General features: G+C 34.5%; 1 long non-coding RNA gene across 1 annotated transcript; it reads left to right on the top strand.

The window, feature by feature from the left end:
- The first annotated feature begins 268 nt into the window (after positions 1-268).
- On the top strand, positions 269-12,143 carry LOC120103529 (uncharacterized). The gene is made up of 6 exons (XR_015623472.1): positions 269-414; positions 910-1,096; positions 1,508-1,622; positions 4,839-4,941; positions 5,633-5,703; positions 11,232-12,143. It is a non-coding gene; the product is annotated as an uncharacterized LOC120103529 (long non-coding RNA).
- The last annotated feature ends 5,713 nt before the right edge of the window (positions 12,144-17,856 follow it).

Genomic DNA, 17,856 nt, shown 5'->3' with positions numbered 1-17,856 from the left:
GCTTTAGTCACTTTCTAGTGAAGATCTTCCAAGAGTCATTGGAACAGGAAAGAGGAGAATCGTCTACCATTAAAAGCAGAAGCTGGTGGGGAATTAATCCTGGTAGACCACAGACACACTGAGTAAATCAAAGAAGTGTCATGATCTTATAGTCTTTCTTCTTGGTGTCTTGGTAGACATATAGAATGTGAAAGTCCACAGCAGGTATCATTAATTTTTTTCCACTTTTAAAGAGACTAATTTCTAACTCTACAAGAATTTTTTCCAGCTTGTCTTATAAAAGAGGAAGGTTCCCAGAGTTACGGAATCCAGGAAATGTGAAAGTCTATGAATAAACGTCCCTGGGGTTTAGTGCTGAGAAGTCTGAAGAAGCTATGAAGAGCCAATACAGAATGAAGAACATAAGAAACACATGTAATAACCCTTCAAATACTTGCCTAATACATTCATAGATTCATGTTTTTTCCTACTCTAAAAAATAACTCAGTGTGCCCAGTCCATGACCCAGTTATCATACCATGACAGCCTTCAAACAATGAATGTCCTAATGGCTCTAAATTGCCAGTCCTGTGCCTGATGATTGATGGCAAAATGTAGAAGTTTTAATGACATGAGTTGCAGCTAGCCAAAATGAGTAAAAAACAATCATTCCCACTTGGGCGCTTATCTCCTGGCCGCCTGACCAAAACATTTTAACTGTGGTTGTTGTAAGGACTGGTTGTACTCCAAGTTCTTTTAATCTTGATTGTGTAATTAAAGACATATACACAGCTAAAAGACTAGCAAAGTTGGCAATCAGAAGTGTTTTACTTAGTGTTCTGACTTAATTTTGTTTTGTTCTGTTTTGTTTTGTTTCTCTTCTCTTCTTCCCCTCTCCCTCCCTCTTCCTCTCTCTCTTCTCTTTTTCAGTCAACCTGATACAAGCGTCATCTGGAAAGAGGAAGTTAAATTGAGGAAATGCCTTCATTAGATTGTTGTAGGCTTGCCTGTAAGACAATTTCTTGATTAATGATTGATGTGGGGAGGAGCAGTTCACCAGGATAGTGCGACTCCTGAGCAAGTGGCGCCCTCTAAGAAAGCCATGAGCAACAAGAAAGTAAGCAATATTCCTCCCTCGCTGGTTTCTGCTTCATTTCCTGCCTCCATGATTTTGCTTCAATCTATTGCCCTGACTTCCTTCTATTGTGAAATATAAGCCATAATGTAAAATTAAACATTTCCCTGTGTTTCTTTTGGTAATAGTGTTTTATCACTGTGACAGAAACCTAAGTAAACAGTTTCCTCTTTGTTGTAACAAAATACTTGACCCAAATATCTTTAAAGGGGGAAGAATTTATTTTTACTTAGCAGTTCTATGAGTAGTCAAGAAGTACACAGGACAGAGAATGAAGTAATGGAGGCTGCTGAGCACACTGTGCCACAGTTAGGAAGCAAAGACAGGTGGAGCTCAAGTTGTTGGCTTTTTATTTGTTTGGTTTTTGTTATTTTGTTTTTTTCTTTTTTGCAGTACAGAATCCCAAGCTCATGGAATCATGCCACCCATTCTTCTGATAGTTCTTCTCATTGTAATTAACAAAACCTAGAAAAATTATCACATACTTGCCTACAGATTCGTCTCCAAGGTGATTCTAGATTCTATCATATTGATAATCTATATAACCTTTCTCACGCAATAACGGTGCAAGTGTGATAACTTCAAGAGTGAGTTCTGTATTGGTCTCTGAGATGTTTTTCTGTGTCCATAAGGAAGAGCAGTTGGATGCTAGGTTGGGGTATAATTTCTTTTCTGCTCTGTAACACTATTGATTTATAGATTAAAACTTGTTTCTTCAACACAAGTGTAGGTTGTACACTACATAAGTTTAATCATATATAAACAGAAGTTGGTTATGACACAACAAGGTCAGAAAAGTGACCTCCTGCAGATATAATTCAAGGGAGGATTTGGGGGTTATAGAAAGATGGGGAAAGCATGATCAAAATATATTATATGATAAAATGTATCATTTTTTAAATGTAGGTTGAATATACTTTCTCTGATTCCAGAAAATGTTTGATTACCAACAAACTTAAAAAATACGAAGTTGTTCTGATAGAGTTAGGTGTTGCTTTTAGAGGAAAAAGATAAGTGTAACTCAAGGTAGACAGGGTCTTTATAATCTGTGGCTCAATTAATGGTAGGTTTCTATTGCCCAGTACTCTATCCAGATAATATCTCACATGTGAATCTCTCCAGACAGGAATACTTCGTCCTCCTCATTTGTTTTCCATGACTATAGAAACTGATTATAAGTGGAAAGTTTTATCCATTTCATTTCATAAGATCACCGATAGTCACATATTTCCTTTCCTTTCTTTCTGTCATTCCTACTTTCCTAGTTTCTTCTGTTCTCTTCTCTCCTCTCCTCTTCTGTTCTCTTCTCTCCTCCCTCCCTCTGTCCCTTCCTCCTTCCCTCCTCATCTCTCTCTCCTTTCCCCTCCCTCCTCCTCCATTTCCTCCCCCTCTCTGTCTCTCTCTCTCTCCCTTCCCCTCCCCCATGTGGAATTTAATAGAATCTCAGACCTTTATAGGCAAGCACTGTATTTAGTACAGCTTTTAGAGCCCCTTCCATTTAGTTCCTCCTCAATCTAATCCATCTTTTACTCATGCACTCTGTTCTCACTGCTTTTGCTTAGTTTCATTTATGTGATATGTATTTGCAATTTTGACTTGAGTCCCATTTGCATTGCTGCATTCTGCTTTTGTTCTTACTTGAGATTTTCTGTTACTTTTTATTAAACCAATTTTATTTCAACTAAAAATGAGTCAATTTCAACAGCACATTAAAAGAACTCACTTCTACAGTATTTTATACCGCTTAGTGTGTTGTTCTTTCAAAATGTGTTCTTTCTCCCTGTCCAAAGTTTATGCTAGTACTTTATGCCTTTCCTTGTAGAATCATATGGAAATAAGGAAAACTACAAATAAATGTGTGTGGAAAGAAACTTCATCATTTGTTTGAAGAGTTCTGTTCTTTGATGCTCATTTCTTTACATGGCTTAGATTACTATTGTCTTTCTATGTCAATGCAACGGAGCTTCTTAAGCACTTTTCATGAGACAGTTATTCAAAGTGTTTGTTTATCTGTGATGTCTTCATTTTCCCTTCACTTTTAAATTCTATTTTTAGCCAGAATAGAATTCTTTTCTCTTCTAAGACCCCTGCATCTTCAGATGTTTTATGTCACTCTCCCTTCTACCTTTAGCACTTCTAATGCCAAAAATTATAACAATTAATGGTGTTCATCAAGCTATTTGCCTGGTTTGGTTTTAGTTATTATTCTTTATCTGCTTTTAAAGTAGGGGTAATCTGACCTCAATTTTTCTAATTCTTTCCTCTGCCTATCTAATAACTGTAGAAATTATATAGAGGATTCTTATTTTTGTTCAAATTCACATCCAAAAATGCATTTCCCTTTTTACAATTTATTACCCTTTGGATAATTCTTTAATTAATTCTTTGAGAATTTCAATGAACTACATGATCATACTCACCATAACTCCTTCTCTTATCTCCTCCCTGATTCATTGCTAACTCTCTACCCACTCCTGACTTCCTGTCCTCTTGATTTTTGTGTTAGTTTTTATTATCCATTAAATCCAACTTGTGCTGTTGTTGGACACATGGATGAAACTCCAGCACCAGCAATGTGGTCAATTCATCCATTGTTCAGAATCTTAAATAGAAAAATAACTCTCACCCCTATTTCAGAAGCCATCAGCTCTCCATAGCTCTTCAGTAGCAGTGAGGCTCATGAAGCTCTTCTCGCTCCACTCTAAAATGTTAACTGATAAAATTTTGAACAGGAAGTTATAGCTGCTCTATATTCTAGATGCAGGGGACATGCCCTTTCCTAAAACATTTGCTTTAATGTACACATTTATCTTTCACATTATATTGTTTCCCATTTTTCTGGAATTCATTATTTATTTTCCCTTTGTCTTTGGGAATGAGTTTTATGTACACTTTCCTTTTTGTGTTTCCATCAACTTGGTGATTGGTCCTGAAAACTACATAGAAAACTATAGATAGTAACTTTGAAAACCATATTCTCTTCTTCCCACAGAGACTGTTGCTGGTTTTTTTGCTTGTTTGTCTGTTTCTTTGTTTGATTTTCTTTTTTAAAGATTTATTTATTTCCTTTCTATGGGCTTGCAAACCCCTTCAGTTCATTCAGGCCTTTCACTACCTCCTCCATTAGGGTCTCCGTGCTCAGTCCGATGGTTAACTGCAACCATCCCTATCTGTATCTGTAAGGCTCTGGCAGAGTCTTCAGGAGACACCCATATCTGGCTCCTGTCAGCAAGCATTTCTTGGCATCAGCAAGATAAAATATATATTCTATTTTACATGTAATAATTATATATAATTCCTATTATTTTTTCTTTAAAGTTAAAACTTTTTAAAATTAATATATTTTGTTGAATGAGCAATGTTCCTTTATTGTTGAATAGCATTCAAGTCTGAGGGCAATTGGAGCATTTGTACGTTTTGATTACTCATGTTGCTATATAGATGTGAATATGCATATTCTTTGTTATGTAGAAATCCTTAAGTATAGAAATAGAGTCAAATATAAAACCTGGCAAAGTATACTAATAATGATAATATGTTTGCTGTTCCAATGTCCAAGAATTCACTTTACCACATATGGCCAAATGTTCCTTGTGAATTTCTTTTCTTTTTTTTTTTTTTTTTTTGGTTTTTGTTTGTTTTGTTTTTCCTTTTTTTCCTTTTCCTAGTAACTTACAGTGTTCAGTATTTCTAACATTATTACATGACATTGATGTTCTTTTAGGATGAAGCACCTGTTAAAATACTTGGCATATTCTAATATTGAGTCATTTGTCTGACACCAGAAGTAAGAGTTATTTAAATTTATAAAGTAGACATCATGTCAGGTATGAGTTTTACAGACATTTCCCTCAAGTCTTTGATGTGTTGATGTGTCTTTTTATTTCATCACTAATATCTTTAAAGTAATTTTTTTTAATTTTCACAAAATTCAGTTTGTCACTGTTGTTGTTTTACTCTTGCTAGAAAATAATGGCTAATCATAAGATTATAGACATTTTCCTGTTTGCTCTAAGAATTTCATGGCTTTCAGTCTTATGTTTTAATATAATATCAATTTTACTTAGCCTTTATGTATCACATTTGATAAAGACATAATTAATCATTATGTTTTGATTAATTTAGAAATATTAATTTAGAAGCTATTTTTTCTTCATAGAATATCCTTAATATTTCTGTAAAAACTGTTTTTGTATCAAAATAGACATTTAAAAAATTAAAATGATTGATTTGATGATAAATTTTTGTAAAAGATTAGAATTACGATTATTAATATATACTACAAAAATAATATTGTCTGGAAAGTTATATGTGAGGTCTTATTGGCAAGAGTGGGTTACTGGGGAACAGGTCTTAATATTTGATAGGCTAGCCTGACTTTCTATGTACTCACAATTTCTTATTTATGACTACCTATCTCATCCTTCTGTTACCCTATTTCTTCTATCATAATTGAATGTATAGTTTCAACTGTAAGACAAAATAAAACCTTCTTTTCACACTTTGCTTCCTATTTAGGTATTTGTCACAGAATGAAGAAAATTAACTAATTTGGAAAACTGTTATCCAGCCATGTTTCCATTGCCATGGTAAGCCAAACCAGCTAGTAGTCATGTTTTTTGTTTGTTGTTTGTTTGTTTGTTTGTTTTTAAAATAGGTTTGTGGGTAGAATGAGATTAACCCTGAAAAATCCCTACAAATTTAGCCTAGAAAATTCGGCTTTCAGCAGAGCTTAATAGTCAGGTTGATAGGAAATCAGAAGACCACGTTAGCAATAATGATATGGATAATGAAGGCTCAAAAAGTATCCAAAGTGACTATATACATTATCAGGAAGAGCTCCAGAATTCATTCATATTATATTCTGGTAAGAATGTGGCGAAATAATACCTATGTTTTGAGTGATACTGAATTCAATATAATGGAAAACTTTGACAGCAGTAGATTCAATTCAAGATAGCATTCGGTACATGCCATGGTTAATTCATACAATTTTTATTCACTTTTCCAATCACACAAACTGAAAAAATGGAGGAACAATGCTTAAGAAACTGAAAGTTAAAGATTTAAACCTACAGATAGTGAGGTGGAAACAGTTGCTATGTTGCTTTAAAAAATTATACTGTTAAAGATACTCATGCTCTGAAGCTAAACAATAAGAAGGGTACTATAAGGGCAAAATATTACCAACAGAGACTTACATATGAAGGGAAAGAGCATAGTTTGAGAATGCTGCTAAGGGGATCCTGTGTAAAAACAGCTACCTATGTACACCTATGTACACAGAGGCTACTACAGACTTTATACAAGCAAGAAAGTTATATAACTCATGTTTACAGCAGAACTTGGCAACATCAGTCATATCATACAGCTTTTCCAGGAATGAATGATGCAATATTCATGTGATCATGGAATCTGAAACCAAGTTTTGAGAAAGCTGTTAGATTAGGAAGCATGCGGTATAGGTATAATGTTAGGAAAGATCTCTTAAAGGACCACTACATGAAGATTTAATAATGCAGATCAAGTTTCAATGTAGAATTAAAAATTTTGGAGATGTCACAACCACAGGTTGTCCAAATATGAAAAGCTACATTCAGAAGCAGAAATAGCTAGAGAGAAAGGTTCTGTGCTGCAGGTGGCTGAACTGGAGGGAGGAGGGTCTACCTGAGCTCCTTGGAACACAGATGATTTCTCATGGGCTCTTGACGCAGTTTTTGTTTGATTGAGCTTTGTGTGTTTGGAATTAGAATGGTTCCCATATGCTCAAATTTTAAATTCTTGGTGACTAGTTGGTGGAACTATTTTGGCAAAATTAGAAAGTATGCCCTTGTTGGGAGAGTTGTAGTTGTGGCCCTGCTAAACATGGTGAGCCACTGGGGTGAACTTTGATATTTCAAAAGCCAATGCTCTCTCTGTGTCTCTGTCTTCCTCCCTCCCTCCCTCCCTCCCTCCCTCCCTCCCTCCCTCCTCCCTACTCCCTCCTCTATTCCCTCCCTGACTGTACCCTCACTCCCTCTAACTCTTCTTTTTGCTGTGTCTGTCTCAAACTCTCATGTAAGATGTAAGCTCTGAGCTACTACTACAGACAGAGTTATGTCTGCTGGCTCTTGCCAGGTTTCTTGCCATGACTCTGATAATGATAACGATAATGAGTTCACCCTCTGAATATTTAAGTAATCCCCAACAAAACTTTTTTTCGAGTTGCTTATGTTCATGTTTTTCTCAGCATGGAACAGTAAGACACTGTTTTCTCTATATCCTTGTTGCTTACTTTTGGATGTGGATGTGTATTCTGTCATTGCATATCACAGATAGATAACTTGCATTTTGATGTTATATAACCTCATACCTAAGTGATTCCCTTGGTCTCAGAAGAGACTAGGATTTGTGATTTTCAACAATGCTTAGTCTGTTAAAGTTTACAGTGCTGTTAGGGCTAGATGGATGGCTAAGTTTATATAGTGCCGGTTTTAGAAGCATAAAATCTTGCATTCAATCTCCTCAAAAGCTACCTTTAAAGGAAAGACAGCTGGGCATAGCTGTGCAAGCTTGTAATCCCAGTACTGGAGAGGTAGAGACAAATAGATCCTGTTATTCATAGACAGATTACCTAGTATACTTTGAAAGGTCCTGACTACCAAGGAAATCATCTTAAATAGCATAGTAACATCATTTAAAACATTTCTGATTTCCACACACAAATACACACAGTACAGATTTATGCATACATGCATGTACTTTCATATACATCAACATACAAAGCCACAGAAAAACTATGGAGATTTTTGAAATTGGAATATATGAATTTTTGTTATTAGGTGACCACGAGTCTATATGAATCATGGGTATTTTGAATATGGAATGTCTGTATTTGAACTGCCAGTCCTCAGTTATTGCCACTGCTTTAGAAGGTTAAATAACTGTAGGTAGGTGGTGCTTCCTTGGAGGTAGGAGGTCAGTAGCCATGAGTCTTGAAGTTTTCTGGACTGGCTTCCTTTCCTGTTCTTTACAGTTTTCTCATTGCATATGCAATGTAATCAGCTGGCTTGCATTTCTGTGTTCATGCCTTCCTCAACATTATGGACTGTATTCCTCCTTAAACTATAAGCCAAAACATACCACTAATCTATTCTCAATTATTGAATTAACAATATAAATTTAATCACTTATTGCAGTATTTTTCTTTATAAAATGATAGTTTATATACCATGCTTTAAAATAACTACTTTTTTTAGTTTTTTTCATAGCTTCTTGTCTATAGTACTACACCACAGAACTAGTATGATCAGACTTACAAATTTGAATAGCATACCAATTTACCTAATGAGATTTTTTAGACTGTTATGAAAAGGGCTTAAATACAACCCTAAAATACATGACTATCACCAATTCATCACCCTTCTCATTCAGGCTTATCAGCAGCTATCAGGAGTTGATATTAGTTAATTGGCAATATGACTGTCAATTCTTAAAGAGTTTAAGTATTTTTATCTCATTGGATATTGAAATAGCAATGAAAATCATTAGAATTAGATATCTGTGCTATAATCACTATTTTTTATTAAACAGATATTTTGAATTACTTTCTCAAACTTTGATCTATATAACAATTATTCAAAATGGATTTATTACCTACTCAAAATTACATAAGCTATACATTCTGAATCACTTTGGAGGTCAGATAATAATATATTCTTGAGTGATTTAGAATTTACTGTATAACTGTTTAGTCTAGATACAATGTCAGCAGTAAACTACAATAAAGTGAATTCCTTTGAATTTGTTATATGAATACAAAAAGGTAGATGTGTGTATATACATATTCACAAATGCATATGTAAATTGTGTGTACACATAGTGAGAATGAGTCATATTTTTTATTTCACTATTTCTATACATGGAGTTTTAGAGTCATAAGGGAGGTCAGCCATTATATTTTTACTTAAAACACATTTAGGTATGTTAATTATAAGGAGCCCTATACAATGTATACAATGTTAACTTTGCAAAAATATAGATCACTTCATCATATAAAAACTTCACAAATTGGGAAGAGTAGATATTGCTGTTATTGATTCTGGAAAGTAGCGATTATACATTACTCAGAACACAGCATCAAAATGATCATTTTTCTGTCAGTGTTTTCACTGTGAGAACGTTCCTTGTAGGCTTTTAAGGGAGCAGTTATTCTTTGTCAGGTTGAGGGCATTCAAGTGAACCAAAAGGTCAATCTAATTAAAAAAGAGAAAGAACTTCAAGCCACAAGGGGAAAAAGAACCAGCTAAATGCCAAGGAATTTATATTACTGAATGCATGAGGTAAACAGTCAAACAATGAGATGAATGCTCAAAGGTGTCAAAGAAGAGAGAAAGGGTATGCAGTGACCTTTACATTATTATTTTTAGTAAATTAAATGATATTTACTCCTTGAAAGAGAAACAGTGTGCATTATCTAGATTTAAAATATAATTAATTTTTACTATGGCTTAGTTTTGTAAAGCTTTATTTTCCTCGAGTGGTTGAAAAATATATCTGTGAAGCATTGAGCAGGGAAGCTAAATTAAATTCACCATTCTGTGTGAATAACTCTTCAAAAAGAAATCATTTTAATTTTATTATTCTACTCTAAAATTACTAGTCATGAAATACTGCTAAAGTTCAGAGATACTGCTTCAAGACTGTAGTTCAAAACTTCAGTGTTAGTATATTTATGTTAGTATATTTAAAAAGCAAAGCAGTAATGCAGGTAGTAGCTGGACACTCTTATTCTCTTTTTTTTCCTGCCATTCATTCTTTTTGTTGCTTGTCACTATACATCTAGAAGTGGCAATGTAGCTATGTTTTATTAGGTCATAGACAAGAGGAACGATCTTTCTGATTTACATATTTGATTTCCAAAGTGATTCAAACTCATAACTTAGTTAAATGTTTTTGGTAGAAGTCTCTTCATTGTCAACTCACTACATATTGATGGGAGGGGAAACTTTCATTAGAAATTATATTATCAACACTAATTTCTTGTCTGAATTGACATAGGCATTTTGCCATTGGCTACACCTAATACTATATTGTGAAAATCAAAATAAACTAAAATGTTCCTACAAATCAATGATCTTCTTTTGGCCTTGTCGACAAAAATATTCTTTAATATTTTTGAAGTCAGATAATTTATAATCGTAACAGAGTTCAGCATTCATTTCCCAGGCCTGAAACTCAAGTTCATGAACACATTATAAAATAAACACCAAATTTCCCATCAAGTCTATCAACAGAAAGCACAGCTGCTACTTCAAGGTGAGTGAGAAGTCATTCATTTCAGAGTTAAATGTGAATGACTATGACACTTTAACATGGATCCAGCCTGTGCTATCCACTATGATCCAATGTAAACATGGTTACAAAAATATTTATAGTCACATAACAAAATAAATGCATATGTATTATTAAATATATTCATATTAATATTGTATAGATGAACTAAAAGTATCTGGGAATCTTTTTACATACCACCTGATGACACTCTCTATTGGGTCATTAGGAGCTGGCATGTTGAATCACTATCTTCCCACATGACTGACCTGATAGTAACACATAGGTTATATTAGACACAAATGTGAGAAGTAACTTACAACAAAGGAACCAAAGGTAGCTCAAGATAATCTCAATTTTGCCAACATTTCCAACTTTCCACAATCATGAACTTCTCATTAGTGTTAGAGATATTTTAACTCACAGGTGCAATTTTTTTCTGGAAACTTTACTCCACATTCTCATTCTTTTCTTCTTGGGTGTTATCTGCACTTATTTTAATTTTATTCCTTATACAATGCTTTAATTCTTTACTATAAATGGAACTCAAGCTCCTTGGGCAAGTACATTTTGACCATAATACCATGCCACTTCAGCACTGTACCCTGTCTTGGTTCTTTTTTTTTTTTTTTTTTTTATTGTACAAGTGTCACTTAGAATCCCGAATGTGGCCCATTAAGTAGTCCAAATCATGAATGTGCTTAAATTCCAAGCTTTTTATGTTTGCTTATAGCTCTTGAAAATTTAGTGAGTGGGCTGCTGCCCCACTTATAACTAGCTCTTAAACGTTTTCCTTGATTTACAGCATTGTTGAAGCATTAAGTAATCTGTCAGTGTTTCCAGCTTTAAGTCATAAGCAATTGCCACTCTGAAGAAAAACAGAAAATCGTCATGAAGTTGGTAATTCTGTGTCCATTTTTAAGCCTGTCAACTGCTCTCTGAACTACAGACACTTTCTGTGAGATCAAATATTTACTTTCAAAACTCAAAACATTGAAAATTTAAAAGCAAATTTGGAGAATGGCATTTTGCTCATGTTTGCTTTGCAATTTTTCCTAAAATCCAGAAGTAGAGATGCTCATTTTTAAAACAAAACTAGGCTCTTGTAAAGTGTAAAATGATGTTGATGTGTTAACATAGCTGTGCAGACAATGAGTTGGTTAGTTTCATGAAAGTGTAAAAGTGAGCACTCCTTTCTCATTGGCCATCTGTGTAACTCTTGGAGCATTTGCAGAGCTCACTTTTTGTATGAATCCTAAGGTACAGATGACCTCCCTGAGCAGGAATAAGCTAATGCGGATCTTAGAAATAAGGACACTGAAAAGCAGGTAGAATCACAGTGAGACTGGCTTGTGATGGAGTATGGGAGATTTTTTTTCCACACTTTAGCTAATTATTTTTGTACATGGTTTTTGTCATTGCTTGATCATGTAAATATTTTTAAAACTTTATCCATATCCTAAAGATTTACAAGTATAAATTTGGGCTTCCAAATACTTAAGGCTTCAAGGCATATAAAGTCAGTCTTATCTCCTGTTTCTAAGACTTAGTGCTTTGACGAAGTTTCTATTGAATATATTTGGAAATCCTGAACAAAAGAAGACAAAGTGAATATAAGGATATAAGTTATAATAAACTCAAAAGATAGTTGTAGTTCTCTGTTAGCACTATAAATTTTTAAATATGGAAAAATGTAACACTATTAAAGGACACACATGAAAAAAATCAGCTTCTGTTAAGTATTATTTCATTATGTACCCCTACTATTTTTTAAAGTTTTATTTTATTTATTCCATGTAACTGAGTATACTGTTGTTGACTTCACACACACATGAAGGGGACATTGGATCCCATTATAGATAGTTGTGACCCACCATGTGATTACTGGGAATTGAACTCAGGACCTCTGGAAGAGCAGTCGGTGATCTTAACTGCTGAGCCATTTTTTCCAGCCCCATCCCTAATATTTTATGTATATTATTAACTCCAAGAACATTTTTGTGAATAATTACTTTATGATTATTTTTTCAACAAGTTCACAGATGTAGTGGTAAGTGCCCTGTAAAGACTACTTTGAAAGTTTGACTTGTACTGTCCATAATAGGAAGGAGAGATTGATTATATTACATGACTATGAACAAAAGATGCTGTTTATCTAAAATCTAAGGAAAAATCTTTATTAAAATTCAGCAATTCATGGAGTGTGGAGGTATGGTGAGGTGGAGGGTGGGGATGGGCCTGGAGACACCGTTATGGAGACAGGAAAGGAGGTATGGGTTGTGGAAGAGTCAGAGGGTGGACTGGGAAGGGGATAAAATCTGGACTGTAAAACCAGATTAAATAAAATTAAAAAAGAAAAAAAGTTCAACACCCCATGAGGAGTATAGATGATAATGCAAGACATTTCCATCTTAATGCAACTGTCTTCTATACAGCACAGACTACAAGAGTAGATTTTTTATGCCTCTGACATAACCAATAGGAGCACACATCCTCAAACACTGGCAGTGGTTTAAACAGATTATATACATTTGACTTTCGAATGTTTCCTTTCTCTGTACAAGAATATAAGACAGAGATCTCTTGTGGAATACAGTTACCTTTTGTTCTTTCCCCTCCACCCCCACTGAGCTAAGAACTGGACCCAGGTCCTTGTGCTTGCTAGGCAGGAATTCTATTTCTGAGCTAAACTCCCAACTCCTCTGGTGGAATACAACTGATAGAAATCATAAGCATTATAAATCAAGATTCAGATCTGGAGACTATTATTTATTTCCACTATTTAGGTTTTTGAAATCTAATATTTTTTAGTTCTTTACATGTTTTGGATGTTTCTTCTCTGTCACATATCTAATGGTAAAAAAAAATCTTTGATATTCTGTAGTTTGTTGCTTAGTCTGAAAATGGTGTTCTTTGCTTTATAGAGACATTGTATTATCATGAAGATCTACTTATTTATGGTCTATTTTAGAGTGTATGCTATCAGCATTAAGGAGGATCTTCTGAGCCAATGAGTTCAAAGCTATTCATTCACTGCTTTCTTCTCTATAAGATTCAATGTATCTCATTTCATGTTGATGTCTTTGATCCATTTGAACCTGAGTTTTATGAGGATATATCTATTTGCATTCTTTTACGTACAGACATCTAGTTTCACCAGCACTATTTTTTGAAGAGGCTGTCCGCTTTTCCAGTGTGAATTTCTGGGGTTTTTATTAAAAAAATAGTAGCTGTTCATAAGTGTGTGGATTTATGTATGGGTCTTCACTCTGATTCCATCCTTCCATCTACCAGTTCTATGCCAATGCAGTGTAGTTTTTATTGTGAGAGCTTTGTAATATCACTACAAACCACAACAAAGGGTGAGATACACAGTAATTCTTTTATTGTTCAATAATTTTCTCTATTATCCAATAGAGAAAAGTCAAATACCAGAGAAATAAATGTTTAAAAACCTTAGAGATCAGAGAAATGCAAATTAAAACTTCATTGGGATTACATCTTATGCCCATCAGAATGGCTAATATCAATAACACAAGTGGTATCTCCTACTAGCAAGGATGTAGAATAAAGAGAACAGTCCTCTACTCCTGGTGTGAGTACAGAAAGATGGCAGTTCTCCCAAAAGGTGGAGATCAATCTACTACAAGATTCAGTTATGCCACTCTTGACCTAAAGGATGCTTCATTCTACCAGAGAGATTTGCTGAACCATGTTCATTGCTGTTCTGTTCACTATAGTCAGATTGTTGTTCTTATTTTTGGGATTCTTTTTCTTTTGTTGAGTTGTCTTCTATAGCCTCAGGGTGTTGTTTTTTGTTTAGTCCTACATATTTTATGTTGTTATGTTTCATTCTTGTCTCCTAGAAGCCTATTTTTTTTTTATGAAAGATGGAAAGAGAGTGAATCTGCAGAGGAGGGGATGTAGAGAGGAAATAAAAAGATTAGAGGGAGGGAAAACAATATTCACAGTATTTATATGAGAAAAGAATCTATCTTTAATAAAAGAGAAAAATAACAAATAAATTCATAAATAAATAAACTTGGATTACTAGATTATCTTATACTATAGGAGTTGGGTAGTCTGTCAATAGTCATCTGGATACTAGAGAAGTGGAGAACTCTACAGCTGCTCAGTTCATGGATTTACATATCTCACCAGTCCTGAGGAGATGTGGGAATTTTGGTGTATTCTTGATGAATTATGAATATTAGATCCAAATTATTAGTTCTAATAAGCTATAGTCTAATGTCACCCATGAATAGTTACAGAAGCAGCAAACATACCTAGTTGAAATAATGCTTTGATAGTTTGAGTGAGAATGACTCGGGGGATCATATATTTGAATGTTTGGTTCACAATTGCATTAACTGTTTAGGAAGAATTAGGAGATATAGTCTTGCTGAAGGAAAGGTTTAATTTGGGAAGTGAGCCTAGAAGTTTCAAAAGAGTAGTACCATTCTCGGTTTCTCTGCCTTCTATTTGTTGATCAAATTGTGAGGTCACAGCTACTGCTCCAGTGTCAAGCCAGCTACCATAATCCGCACCAAGGTAGTCATAGGCTCTAACCCTCCAAACTGTAATCCCTACATTAACTCTTTGCTCTATAAGTTGCCTTGGTCATGGTGTCTTTTTGATGACCAAAGTGAAGGCAGAAAATCAATGCAACTTTGTCCTTGGACATCTTTATACCTAGGCTGTGTACTTGTTGGATATCCACCACTATGAAATTAAATATTACATTTCAGCTAGCCTATTCCAGAAATGTTTCACAAATGATTCCACTAATTTCAAGTCTATAGTCAACATTAATTACCACAATATTACAGTAAAGTGCACACACACACACACACATATATATTTGATATATATATGTACACACACATACACACACATATATATGTATGTATATGTATGTATGTACACACACACATATATATATTTGATATATATGTACACACACATACACACATATATATGTATGTATAATCACATACACTCATACACATAATTTTGATCTATCAAGTTTAGTAATGATATGCTTAAATTTTCTGCTGTCTAGTGTTGCACTATAATTGTTGTCATTAAACTTTCCTATTGTATCTTACTACAAAGTTAGGTACTCATCCACATTCATTGCTGCTCTATTCATAATAGCTAAGAAATAGTAACAACCTTCATGACCATCGTCCAGTAACTAAATAGCAACAGTGTTCTTTATTTACACAATGGAATCTTATTCAGATTTGAAACAACAAACAAACATGTATTCTCAAAATAAATAGATGAACCTGGAAATAATCATACTAAGTAGGGTAATCCAGAACCAGAAGTGTAAATTACATCTATACTCATGTGTGCTTGTCTTAAAAGATATGTATACACTTGAGGTACTTACAGATGGTGAGCTTAGTTGGTAGTGCTTTAAAAAAGAAATTTTTCAAAGGAAGGAAGAATGCAAAGATATAAAGGAGGGAGTTGAAATCATGAAGCAAAATTTCTATAGTGTGCTGAAGAATGTGAGAGCATGGTAGGCATGAATCAGTGAGGGGGATAACTAAAGTCATTTTCAGAAGTTAAAAGGAAATCTACTACTGAAAAGTTCTAAAATATATAAATAAACATTAGTAAGCAGAGTTTGAGTAAAGTTACCTAAATATGGGGCATAAACATAAATTAAAGGCCAACTCCAAGAATGAGTCGTTTCTCTTGAACTTGTTGACCAGTGAGTTCATATATGGCTCCTTATAAATTACAGAGTATTAACAATGTTGCTGGTTTATCTTCTAAACTTGATGATAAGACTTTATTATTAAAGACAGTATGTGGAAAAAAAACCCCGTCTAATTCAAGTTAGAGTCTACCATATCCAGATAACTCCTCAAATTATCTGCATGTCCAGATAGGCTCAAAAGGGAGCCTTTTAATCATCTGACCTTGTCTGGGGAACTTGACTTCCCACACCCTCTACCTAGGGAAACATGCAAGTTCAGCTTCCTCTTTCCCAATAAGACACCACCCAGCAAGTACCTGGGATTCCTGGAATGCCTCTCCAAACAAATGGGGCTTTTTCAGAACTTTAACTTTCAGCTAATTAAATTTACCCTAAGAAAAACGCCTACCTCCCTCCAAGGCTCTGTAGCATATCTTAAAGTCCACCTCAAATAAAAGTATGGATACAACCTAAAATCATTTGAGAGCTGTTCCATTAAAATCCTTGGAGAAGTCCTTCTCCCATTAAGCACTTAATCACAGCCAGATTGAGATCCTACAGACCTCACCCATTAGGGGCTCTGCTTCATCCTTTAAGCCTGCTATCCTTCAAGTGTTATCTGAACATCAAGAGAGGAGTAGCACACACTCATAATAGAGCTGATACCCAATGTATATACTACAACAATAAATGTTTTTATCATAGAATAGACAGAATCCCTGCTGAGACTCCCTTAAGAATTTTATCCCTACTGGATGCATTTTACACTCTTACAAGTGCTATGCATAGTACTGAAGAAGCAAAGGAATGATCAGTCTCATCCAGGTGTAAATCCTGTAAACTTGAATAATGAGTAGACTATGAACAAATTCACATTGGTTCAATAGTATCATGAATTTTAGGGGAATAATCAACAACTTTATGATTGGATCTAAGACTCATTCCACAAGATTGAGCACACATGTGGCATTAATCTTGGGACAAATGACTAGATAGCTAATAGATTTTGTACCAACTACTACTGTTCTTATAAATGGATGAAGTATTGACACAAATCTTAATGTTATTTCTATATATGTACATTAATGAACCTCTGAGCCCTAATCAGAGGTTTTTCTTGCAGTAAATATCAGAAACCCATAGCTAATCAACATATGGAAAATAAGAGACTGTCAAGTTTAATGAGGATATGTCTCAGACTTTATTAGCCCTAGTTGCATTTCTCGGGTACACCTGTTTGGAATCCAGCACCCACATGATATTCCATAACCATTTATACCTCAAGTCCCAGGAGATACAATGCATTCTTCCAGCCACTAAGCACAGATAGGGAGCATGTACATATATGTAAGCAACACATTAATACATAGGACATATAATAAATAATTTTTATACTTAAGTAGATTTTGAATTACATACTCCTAAATTTGATATCTATATCTCAACCCTTTTCTCAAAGGTCTGAGTACATTGGCTCCAGAGAAAGAAGAAGCATTGTAAGGGTCAAAGAGTGTAGATGACTACAAGAAATTGTTCTGTGGAGACATTGAATGGAAACTGCTCCTAAGTACTCATAATATTTGTGCTAACATGTACAAAACCTGTGCTTGTTCCAGCCTGACAAAATTCCAACATTGATATAGGAGAGGGACCTGAAATTTCACCCTACATGAGGAGCTATTGGTAAATGATAGATGCTGAGAGTAAATTCTAATGT

Source organism: Rattus norvegicus, chromosome 6 (genome assembly GCF_021556685.1).
Source record: "Rattus norvegicus strain SHRSP/BbbUtx chromosome 6, alternate assembly SHRSP_T2T, whole genome shotgun sequence".
NCBI lineage: Eukaryota > Metazoa > Chordata > Mammalia > Rodentia > Muridae > Rattus > Rattus norvegicus.
Note: the sequence above shows the minus strand (reverse complement) of the source record. Positions and strands in the feature narration are given on the sequence as shown.